An 11,589-nucleotide genomic window follows, 5' to 3' on the forward strand; every position below is an offset into this window, starting at 1 on the left:
CGGGGGCAGACACATCACACGGTGAATGAGGGAACAAGAGAGAGAAGGGGGAAGTCCCGTACTCTTTTAAACAACCAGATCTCATGTGAAATAACTGAGTAAGTACACACTTATCAAGGAGATGGTGCTAAACCATTCATGAGGAGGTGGGACCTACCCTCGACCCACCCTCATGATCCAATCATCACCGACTAAGCCCTACTTTCAACATTGGGAATCGCATTTCAACATGAGATTTGGAGAGGACAGATATCCAAACAATATTACCAGTCAGATGCCTTACAATTTCTGTCAGCTTTTGATTGTTCTCCAGTGCCTTCAAATAGTTTTTATTTTATATTTTTCCCAGAGTTTATTATTGTTATCTAGGGAAAGATTATTGCAATCCAAGCTAACTTATCATCATTGGAGCTCCAACTCTCACAAATTCATAACTTTTGAAAGCAATTTATTTTCAGACATGCCGAACTGTTAGAAATTTTTTTATTAAACTAAATGTACATGTATCCTTTATCCCAAAAGAGAATATTTTTCTTACTTATTTAATATAATAACCCTGTAAATTGTTGTAAATAGCTATTAACTTTTCCTTAAGTATTTTCTTCCTAAGACCAAACAGCCTTATTTCCTTTTGCTGTCTCTATTTGTCATTATTGCAGATCCCTTACATTGAGACTACCTTCCTTAGGTTTATTCATTGCCTTCTAATATTTGATCTGATGTTTAGATAATACAATAAGATATCAATAGGTCTCTATTAATGAGGCCTAATTGCATTAGTTTTATTGGCATATTATTTACTCCTAGTATTATAAGTAATACTATATTTGTGGTTCATTAAACCCTAACATTATTACCCTAGAGTCAGTCTTTTCATTGTGTACTAGAAAGAATATTATCATTGTTAATATCTGATAGATGAGCTTTTATTTCCTGAGCTCAATTCTTTAGTCCAATAAGTTCTACATGCAAAGGATAAGAGATATGGAAACCAAATAATTTTAATAAAAAAGTACGCAAACGTGTTAAGAAATGAGCCCACGGCTGATGTTGTGGGTGGAGGTAGAGGAGTATAGTGAGAGAAAGGCTCTTTCTAGCACCTGAAGTAATGGCTTGGTGGTTTTGCCAGTAAACAATATAAAGCAAATTGTCCACTGTTTTCAATACTATCCTCATGATTTTTTGATTTAAAGTGCTTCATTGGTTTCACAATTTTTATACCTTTTCACATAGGCCAAGATAATAAATTTGCCCTCTGACCAATCAGTGTGAGAAAAATATTTGAAAAATGGGAAACATTTCTATTTGTGTGCAGCATTAGATAGGAACGGGACACCAGCAACAATGTGTTTCAGGATATAGTTTCTCATTATCAGATCCTCTTCATAGATGGATTTGACATAAATGTTATGGGAGTTAAGAACACAATCAGATTAGCCATGTTTAGAAGGCTCTCATCTAACCAGCTTTTTAAAACTGCAGATATGGTTATTGTGTGGATAGCTGATTTTTGATTTTAGAAATAGAAACTCACACTGTGCCTATATAATTTTATCTTCCTTATTAAGCCCATTTGGCTTCTCAGCCTTGTGATTAAAATCAGATGTAGCATATTAAGGTTAATAATTGAATCTGTATTATGTTTACCTATCATGTTAGCCATTTTCTTAGATTTTGTCACATGGAATTTGATAATCTTTTTCTTTATGTCTAAATTTATGTCACTGAAACAAATGTTGGGTTAGATAAAGAATCCATTAGGCTCCCTCGCCCTCGCCCTCGCCCTCTCCCCACGGTCTCCCTCTCCCTCTCTTTCCACGGTCTCCCTCTGATGCCGAGCCGAAGCTGGACTGTACTGCTGCCATCTCGGCTCACTGCAACCTCCCTGCCTGATTCTCCTGCCTCAGCCTGCCATTGCAGGCACGCGCCGCCATGCCTGACTGGTTTTTGTATTTTTTTGGTGGAGACGGGGTTTCGCTGTGTTGGCTGGGCCGGTCTCTAGCTCCTAACCGTGAGTGATCTGCCAGCCTCGGCCTCCCGAGGTGCCGGGATTGCAGACGGAGTATCGTTCACTCAGTGCTCAATGGTGCCCAGGCTGGAGTGCAGTGGTGTGATCTCAGCTCGCTACAACCTCCACCTCCCAGCCGCCTGCCTTGGCCTCCCAAAGTGCCGAGATTGCAGCCTCTGCCCAGCCACCACCCCGTCTGGGAAGTGAGGAGCGTCTCTGCCTGGCCGCCCATTGTCTGGGATGTGAGGAGCCCCTCTGCCTGGCTGCCCAGTCTGGAAAATGAGGAGCGCCTTTTCCTGGCCGCCATCCCATCTAGGAAGTGAGGAGCATCTCTGCCCTGCCGCCATCCCATCTAGGAAGTGAGGAGCGCCTCTTCCCGGCCGCCATCACATCTAGGAAGTGAGGAGCATCTCTGCCCTGCCGCCCATCGTCTGAGATGTGGGGAGTGCCTCTGCCCCGCCACCCTGTATGGGATGTGAGGAGCGCCTCTGCCCGGCTGCGACCCCGTCTGGGAGGTGAGGAGCGTCTCTGCCCAGCCGCCCCTTCTGACAAGTGAGGAGACCCTCTGCCTGGCAACTGCCCCGTCTGAGAAGTGAGGAGCCCCTCCGGCCGGCAGCCGCCCCGTCTGAGAAGTGAGGAGCCCCTCCGCCCGGCAGCCACCCCGTCTGGGAAGTGAGGAGCGTCTCCGCCCGGCAGCCACCCCGTCTGGGAGGGAGGTGGTGGGGTCAGCCCCCCGCCAGGCCAGCCACCCCATCCGGGAGGGAGGTGGGAGGTCAGCCCCCCGCCCGGCCAGCCGCCCCGTCCAGGAGGGAGGTGGGGGGGTCAGCTCCCCGCCCGGCCAGCCGCCCCGTCCGGGAGGGAGGTGGGGGGGTCAGCCCCCTGCCCGGCCAGCCAGCCCGTCCGGGAGGTGAGGGGCGCCTCTGCCCGGCCGCCCCTACTGGGAAGTGAGGAGCCCCTTTGCCCGGCCAGCCGCCCCGTCCGGGAGGGAGGTTGGGGGGTCAGCCCCCCACCCGGCCAGCCGCCCCGTCCGGGAGGGAGGTGGGGGGGTCAGCCCCCCACCCGGCCAGCCGCCCTGTCCGGGAGGGAGGTGGGGGGGTCAGCCCCCCGCCCGGCCAGCCGCCCCGTCCGGGAGGGAGGTGGGGGCGTCAGCCCCCCGCCCGGCCAGCTGCCCCGTCCGGGAGGTGAGGAGTGCCTCTGCCCGGCCACCCCTACAGGCAAGTGAGGAGCCCCTCTGCCCGGCCACCACCCCGTCTGGGAGGTGTACCCAACAGCTCATTGAGAACGGGCCATGATGACAATGGAGGTTTTGTGGAATAGAAAGGGGGGAAAGGTGGGGAAAAGACTGAGAAATCGGATGGTTGCCGTGTCTGTGTAGAAAGAAGTAGACATGGGAGATTTTTCATTTTGTTCTGTACTAAGAAAAATTCTTCTGCCTTGGGATCCTGTTGATCTGTGACCTTACCCCCAACCCTGTGCTCTCTGAAACATGTGCTGTGTCCACTCAGGGTTAAATGGATTAAGGGCGGTGCAAGATGTGCTTTGTTAAACAGATGCTTGAAGGCAGCATGCTCGTTAAGAGTCATCACCACTCCCTAATCTCAAGTACCCAGGGACACAAACACTGCGGAAGGCCGCAGGGTCCTCTGCCTAGGAAAACCAGAGACCTTTGTTCACTTGTTTATCTGCTGACCTTCCCTCCACTATTGTCCTATGACCCTGCCAAATCCCCCTCTGCGAGAAACACCCAAGAATGATCAATAAAAAAACAAAACAAAACAACAACAAAAAAAGAATCCATTAGGTCATTTCTGAGATTAACCTCTAGGATGACAGAAATTCAATAATCAATACCTTCTGTAATTGTTCAACCAGCTAAAAATCCATTTAGACTTTCCTTTTACATAATCCACATTTTAAAATGTCTTGCTCACAGCAATGAATATTAAAATCTCTGCTTAATGTGTTAAAAACAGTGTTTATTATGACATGCTCATGATCTCTCTACTCCACCAGTCAGGAGGGAAGGGGAAATGAGTCCATTTTATAAGATTTGATTGAGAACACAATATTGCCTTTGTTAAATGCTCAAATGCTATTATTTACAACTTCTGTACTATAAATTTGCCTGAAACTGACATTACAATGCGTTGTTAGTTGAGTTGTTTCCCCCAAAAAGATATTTTGATGTGATTTTATTTAGAAATTGTCTGTATAGATGTAATCAAAATAAAATAAAACCAATACCGTATTAGGGTGCACCCTAATCCAATAACTGTGGCCTTATAAGAAGAGAGGAATTTGGATACAGAGACAGACACACAGAGAGAACCCATGTGACAATAAAGACAGAGATTAGAGTGATGCGTCTAGATAAGGAGCACCAAGGATTGCCAGCAACCACTAGAGTCTAAGAGAGAGGCATGAAACAAATTCTTTCTGAGTCTGCAAGAAGGAAATAACCCTACCAACATATATATATATATTTTCAGTTTTCTGGCCTTCACAACTGAGAGAAAATAAAATTCTGTTGTTTTAAATGATCTCGTGTGTGGTAATTTTTTAAGGCATTACTAGGAAACTGTTACAAAATGTGTGAGTGTTTCTGTGTGTAATTTCTACAAGTCAATATTTTCTTTTCTTGAAAATTGGGACACAATTTGCTTTTTACTAGTTTTCTGAATCTTCACACATTCTGTGATGTTGAAAAGAAAATTGAGAGTGATTTCAATACAATATTTTCATGATTTTTGTCCCCATGGCTATAGTTTATATGATTTTAAAAGCTTGAACTCATTTATGCTATCTGGGTCAAATTGACCTTGATACATGGAGTAGAAAGTGAGTTGCATCTCCAAGAACACAAGAATAAAGAATGTAAAAGAGCAACTGAAGTATTTGGGGGAACATACGGAACTTCTATCAATTATCATTTAAATACATCGAGAAGCATATTTAGAAATGATTGCTTAAAAATGGAAAAGGATCTTAAATCTTTCTGAAGTAAAATTGCTCTAAAAACACAATGGTTAAATTTTGTTGGAAAAAACTTTATATATACTTACATATATGGATATAGATATATACGCCATGCTTATATGTATGCATACACTAGATATGCTTACATGTGATTATATAAGCATGGGGAAAAATGGAAGAACAAACTACTTTTATAAATATGGGTTATCTGGGGTGTGGCAGTAGTGGAAAGAGGAAAAAAATGAGAAAACTGTGGCTTGAGAGGATAAGTAACTTGACCCAACAAGTGATGGAGCTGAGATCTGAACCAAAATCTGTATTGAATCTAAAGCTTACTGTCATAAACTTTGTTAAAAATGTTATGATATTCAATTCAATGTAGAAAGAGACAGTAAAACAATCTTTTTCAAAAGCGTGCTCTGTTCCTTGAAATTTAATTATAGGGTATCTCCTTTTTCCTTTCACAAAGCATATTAACCAACTTTTCTGTCTATTCATAGAGATATATTTAAATCTTACTTTTTAATTTAACAATATTTTATCTTAGGTATACTTCAGACAGATTAATACAAATATATCTGTGAAATGTCTAAAACTATTTTAAATTTAGAGTATTTATACTTACTTTACTAATGGCTAGGCCATGTGATCATTACGTATTTATATATTTTTACAAAATCCTAAAATGGTTAATGCAGTTCAACAAAAATTTGAGGAACTAGAAAATTTTTGAGGCTGGCATTCCCAAAAGCAAAAATGAGAAAAAGGAAATATTTATTGAAGTCAGGCAAGTAATTTAACTATACATCGATGAAAAGAGTATTTTAAATTCAAATTTTGTACACAGCAGCCTCGTATGTCACAATCTGCATAATTATTATAACATCAGGGCATTTAATTCAATGGTATGAATGTTTAAGTTGTGATTAAAGACATACAAGTTTGCCATTGTCCTTAAATGTTGATAAATAAATTCTTTTTGTATAGTGTCTATATGCAAAGTGAATTATTTGCTGATTTAAAGAATTTTGGCTGAATCAGACCTACTGACATTTTATGTATATATTTAGGAATGTGAGTTATTCGAGTATGTGTCAGTGATTTAAAATAATGAATGTTAAAAAATTTACTAAAGTCTTAAACATGTAATGAAAAGAGTCTATTTTTTCTACAAAATTGCTCAAGACTTCTGAAATACAAAGCTGATAATTTCACTTCCAGGTTAAAGTCTTTCATTTTTCAGGAAAGATTTTTCATTTTAAAGCCTACAGTTTTCAAGAAAACTCTTAATATGTATTGTAGAATATAAAGCCCTAATTTTCTTGCATTTGCTTAATTTTTTTTTTTTTGCTTCACCATGTAGCACTTCCCTGTTTTCCATGTTCTAGTGATATGCTAGATACTATATCTATCTATCTATATACATATATCTATATCTATATCTATATCTATATCTATATAAATTCACCATTGTATTGTGTTGGTTCATGACACTGTGAGGTTTATGACTTCATAAATATTTTGCCACTGCTTTATCCTCATTTCTCCATCTGGCTACATTCCATTCATTCTCCCAGACTCATTTTAAATATCACCCACTTTGGGAATCCTTCCATGACCTCTCCACTCTGATTTGCTGAGTACTTTGAGCTGGTTCTATACTAGGTGCTGGAGATTCAGTAGAAAATAAGACAGGGTTTCTGCCCTCCTAGAACTTACATTCTTGTCAGATCAGAGCCAATAAGCAACGAAGTGGATTGCAAAATAATTTTAGAGCATGAAAAGTAGTTTGGAAGTAATAAAGCAAGATGATATGGAAGATGGTGAGGTGGGACTACATTACAAATAGTGTTCAGGAAAGGCATCTTGGTCACTGGAGAAAGTGACATTCATGCCAAATGATTAGAAAAAAACAACTAGGCAAACATATGGTGTTTACTAGTATTCCAGAAATAGAGAACAACTAGCATAGAGATCCTGAGGGAGGAATATTGTATGCTGACAGAACAAAACAATACAAAACAAAACAAAAATAGGTGGTGCCGGAGCAGGAGAGAGAGTGGCATGAGAATAATATGTAGTTCATGAATTCATTTTATTTTTATTTCAACCCCTTTTATATGTTTCTCCATGCAACTCGTTGCCTAGCCCTTCCTAATTCTGTTGTATTTACCCATAAAACTAATTACTGGCATAGGAATTCCCAAAGTGATATTACTCTCTGCAGATTACTTTTGTAATTGTGGCCTATATATTTAAATTTAAACTGGGTCTGGATATATAATGATTTATATTCAATATATATTTCAACTAGATATTTTCTGAAATGTTGTTATTACACATAATAAGGCCATGATACAATTATAAGAGATGCAAATAATTTCAGCTGCATCCACAGGGTGTTTTGCAAGGAGGAACAATCTAGAACTAGAAACCTAACAAATTTGAATAAGGTTTGAAGCTAAATTTATACAGAGAAGAATATCAGCCAGTTTTCATAATTTGGAAAGCTAGTAAATTCTAGCTTTGGAGCTTAACATGATGAGGGGGTTGAAACACACATAAAAACAGCATTATGTTATTTCATTCAACAGATATTTTTAAAGTACTTATCTACCCTGAGCTATCTATTTGGATTCCTTGGGAATAAAAATAAGGAACAAATAGTGAAATACAGCATCCATTTGAAAGCACAAAACAACCCCAAAAACATGTTATTTACTTGCATCTATAAAAAGCAAAAGGAATAACATAAACTGACTCAGAAGCATGTGGTCTCTGTCTTATATCTGTGAAGCCATGTGTAAAAGAAACTCTGGGGTGGGTACAGGTGATAGACATTCTCCTTATGACCTTAATGATGTAATTACTGCCTACCTATCACAGGATGCTATTCACACTCATTAGCAGTCCCAGTATCTTATCTCTTCCATATTAACACTTTTTCACCTACCTATTAGGATGCAGAAATTGAAAAAATACATTATAACTAGAAACAAAGAAATCCTTGACCTGTGAAAGGAAAACTAAAAAAAGAGTTGTAATTACTGTTACCTGTCATTTCTCAGTAATACCTTAATCTTTCTACACTTTGGGTAGAGAAGGAAAGAGGAAGGGCAAGGAATGGAGGGACAGAGTGAGACAGGGTAGCCTGAAGAATGTTTAAGTTTTTCCAGCTGTATATAGTTGTTAAGTGTCTACGGGGCTATGTTTACATAGAAATGTAATTATAGAACACAATTTTAGGAAAGCAAGTCTCATTGATGAGACTTAAGTGAGTGCATGGATGTATTAATTGGACTTTGTGAGAAAGACTTTGGAGAGAATAAAATATGATTTTACAGTGGAGCTGAGATAAGAAATGTATATTAATAGAAAGAATTGAGATATTCTAATGCATGAGAAGTAAAACAATGCCACAAAAGCAGAAACACAACAGTTTAATAAAAGTAGATCCAAAATTGCTCATGCTACTCAGCTCAGTTAGAATGGACTTCATCTGTCAGATGCATCAAAAGATAAAAACAAGGGCAGCAGGTTTAATGGAAAAAATAACAAATTGTGCACCAGAAAGTCTGTACTGATTTTTTTCATTAACTTGGAAGAAGTTCGAGAAAAGCCAAGCATAGTGCCTGAGACATAACTAGCCCTAAATTATGTGCAGAATTAAGGAATGAATCCAAGTAAAGAAGTAAGGAGGAGCAGCCATAGCTAAAATGGGACCTCTTGTTTGTGTAGAGTTTGCTAAGAAATAAGCAACCAGGTTACATTAATTTCAACTATATAAAGTATTCGAGCTAAAAAGAACAGTAAGTGAATGGTACTACCTAAATTTTTTCTTAAATTTATTTTTTAAATTTTATGTACTGTCTTGATAATATTTTTTAAAATTACAGTTATTACAAGTTTAAAAACAAACAAGCAAAAAAGGAATACAGAGATTCAAGTTTCTGTTTGAACCAAGACAAGCCATTGAATCTTCATTCTTATCTACTGTTGGCATAATAATGCCAACTGTAATGCTTCAAAGAATCTTTTTGATGATCAAAAGAGATAAGACTGAGTTCCATGAGAGTAGCAGTCTTTACTTCCGAATCCTCAAGGATTATTACAGTCCTGGCACAGTAGGTGATTAATAAGTACTTACTGTACATTGAGCAATTGAATACTTATTCAAATGAAGCTTTCTTAATAACTTTGTAAACAATACTTTTTTCTTTGATCTTTCTAGTTTGCCAGTTTGATTAATGATTTGTTTTACTTTTTCATACCTGGCCATCATTTCTGAACTGATAGGAACAACAGTTTCTGCAAATTTTCACAAAACATTTCTCCCAATAGGAAAGCACATTAAAACATTCTTTGCTCTAAACTTTGAATACATTCTTCTTCTAGGCTATTTGTAAACAGTGAATCTAGAATGAAAGAATTATTCACCTTTTCAGCAATGTGTTCTCTATCTCTTGAAGAAAAAAAATGAAAGTTTTGCAAATAATTATAAAGTTTCTGTAACATTAAATGGCATCAAAAGAAAAATTTCAGCTAATGGAGAGCAAGACAGAGTTAAGAGAGAGGGAAGAGAAAAATGAGATAAATGTGGTGATACAAACAATTAGGATGAGGTAAATAGACACAATATTGGCAAAACCCAAAGGCTAAGGAGGGTACACTGAAAGAACATTTTGGTCAGAGAAGTAAAATTTTGTATAACCATACTTGTTTAGTTCTAAACAAATCTTGGGATCTGAGTGAACAAATTTTGATTGCTATAATTATGGCAGATTACACAGAATTGATATATACTGTACAAAAACAACCAACCAATCTAGCAAACCAACAAGAAGTGCAAAAATAACACTTCAAGAAGAAAGCCACTAACTGTGACTCTGACTTCAAGGTATAACAAGTATGTAGGACCACCTGCTAAGTAGGTACTAAGCATGAGTAAGTGTGTATCTGACCACCTGCTAAGCTACACAGGTGGTCAGAAACACAGTCACAGTGGGCCTCCACAGTGAATCCTGTGTGAATATAAGGAAAATGGACAACAGCATCTCAGAATGGAAGCATAGTGATATTTTATTATAGTTTGGATATTTCATTATCGTTTGGATTATATTATTTGGATTTCCTATACCTATGTTTACTCTGTGACCAAGAAAATTTCTGGACATAACAAGCACAATCTAAACTATGTGAAGATGCTTTTTACAAATATATTTCTTCCTCAACAGCAGATCTAGAAAGACAATAAGATAACAAAGCTGAGTGATATAACTGCTTTTTTTTTTAATTTGGACATTGAGAATTAAGTAACAAGTTAAATAAAGGTGGTTTACAGAAATAAAATTAAAAATAAATTATGTCAAAACCAGGATGAATATTCTAGCTATGAAATGTATGTAAAAATCTGGATCAAATGCCAGAAGAAAAATGCAAAAGCTCATCAAGAATGAGAAAAGCAATGCAAATTTGGCCCAGGGTTTGAAGGATGTGGGGGAAGGGAGCCAAAGAAGTTTTCAAGAAAATCTGACTAAATCAACACTTTGAAGATTGTACTTTTGATGAAAAAAAAGATAAAAATTTCATAAATTCCTCGTGTCTACTTTCCAATATAGAAGATTTATCAGTTTTTCCTACTTTAAAAATACAGATGGAGATGCTAGAAATATCATGTCATGAACATCTGGAAATGCTGATCCCATTTAGGAAGCAACTGTGGGCATTGATCTCTGATGGAAGAAGCCTGGGAAATATTTCAATTTCTTATACTCAATGTTGAAAAGCATGGAACTGACACTATTAAACCCATGCCATTACATATACACTCAGCCATCTGTATCCATGGGTTTCGCATCTGTGGAATCAACCAATTTTGGGTTGAAAATATTCTTTTAAAAAATTGCATCTGTACTGAACATGGACAGACTTTCTTCTATTGTCATTATTCTCAAAACAATACAGTATAATAACTATCTACATAGCATTACATTGTATTTGGTATTATAAGTAATTTAGAGATGATTTAAAGTACACAGGAGGATGTGTGTACATTATATGCAAATACTATGCCATTGTACATAAAGGACTTGAGCGTGTGTGAAACCTGGAGGAGGTTCTGGAACCAATTTTCCACGGATACCAAGGGTCTTTCGTATTTTAACAGTGGAACTAAAGGCCTTTACCTTTTTTCCTCTTTTTAAAGACGACTCTGGTAAAAAAAGAATTGTATTTCAAGAATATGCTATGAATTTCTTTTTGAACTATCTCATCAAAATGTAAAATGGCACTAAACTGGTATATTTCTGCTTTTTTAAAATATTATTTGCTTTGCCATGTCTCTGGGTGACACTCATGATGTGTTCTAAAATTCTGGCAGACAAACTACATTAACCCAGAGTAATTTAATGGATAGATACTGAAATTGTCTTTCAAGCCCCACACTGCAAATGCACTTGGGGCTCAGCAACTATCTAGAAACATGGTTCTCAAAACTGGCTGTCCTGGAGACTAATGTGGCAAGATTTTGAAAAATACTAGTGTGTGAGTTCCATACTGAGAGATTCTGGTTTAATTGCTACAGCATGGGGCTCAAAAACAAAGGA

This window comes from Pan paniscus, chromosome 2 (genome assembly GCF_029289425.2).
Source record: "Pan paniscus chromosome 2, NHGRI_mPanPan1-v2.0_pri, whole genome shotgun sequence".
NCBI lineage: Eukaryota > Metazoa > Chordata > Mammalia > Primates > Hominidae > Pan > Pan paniscus.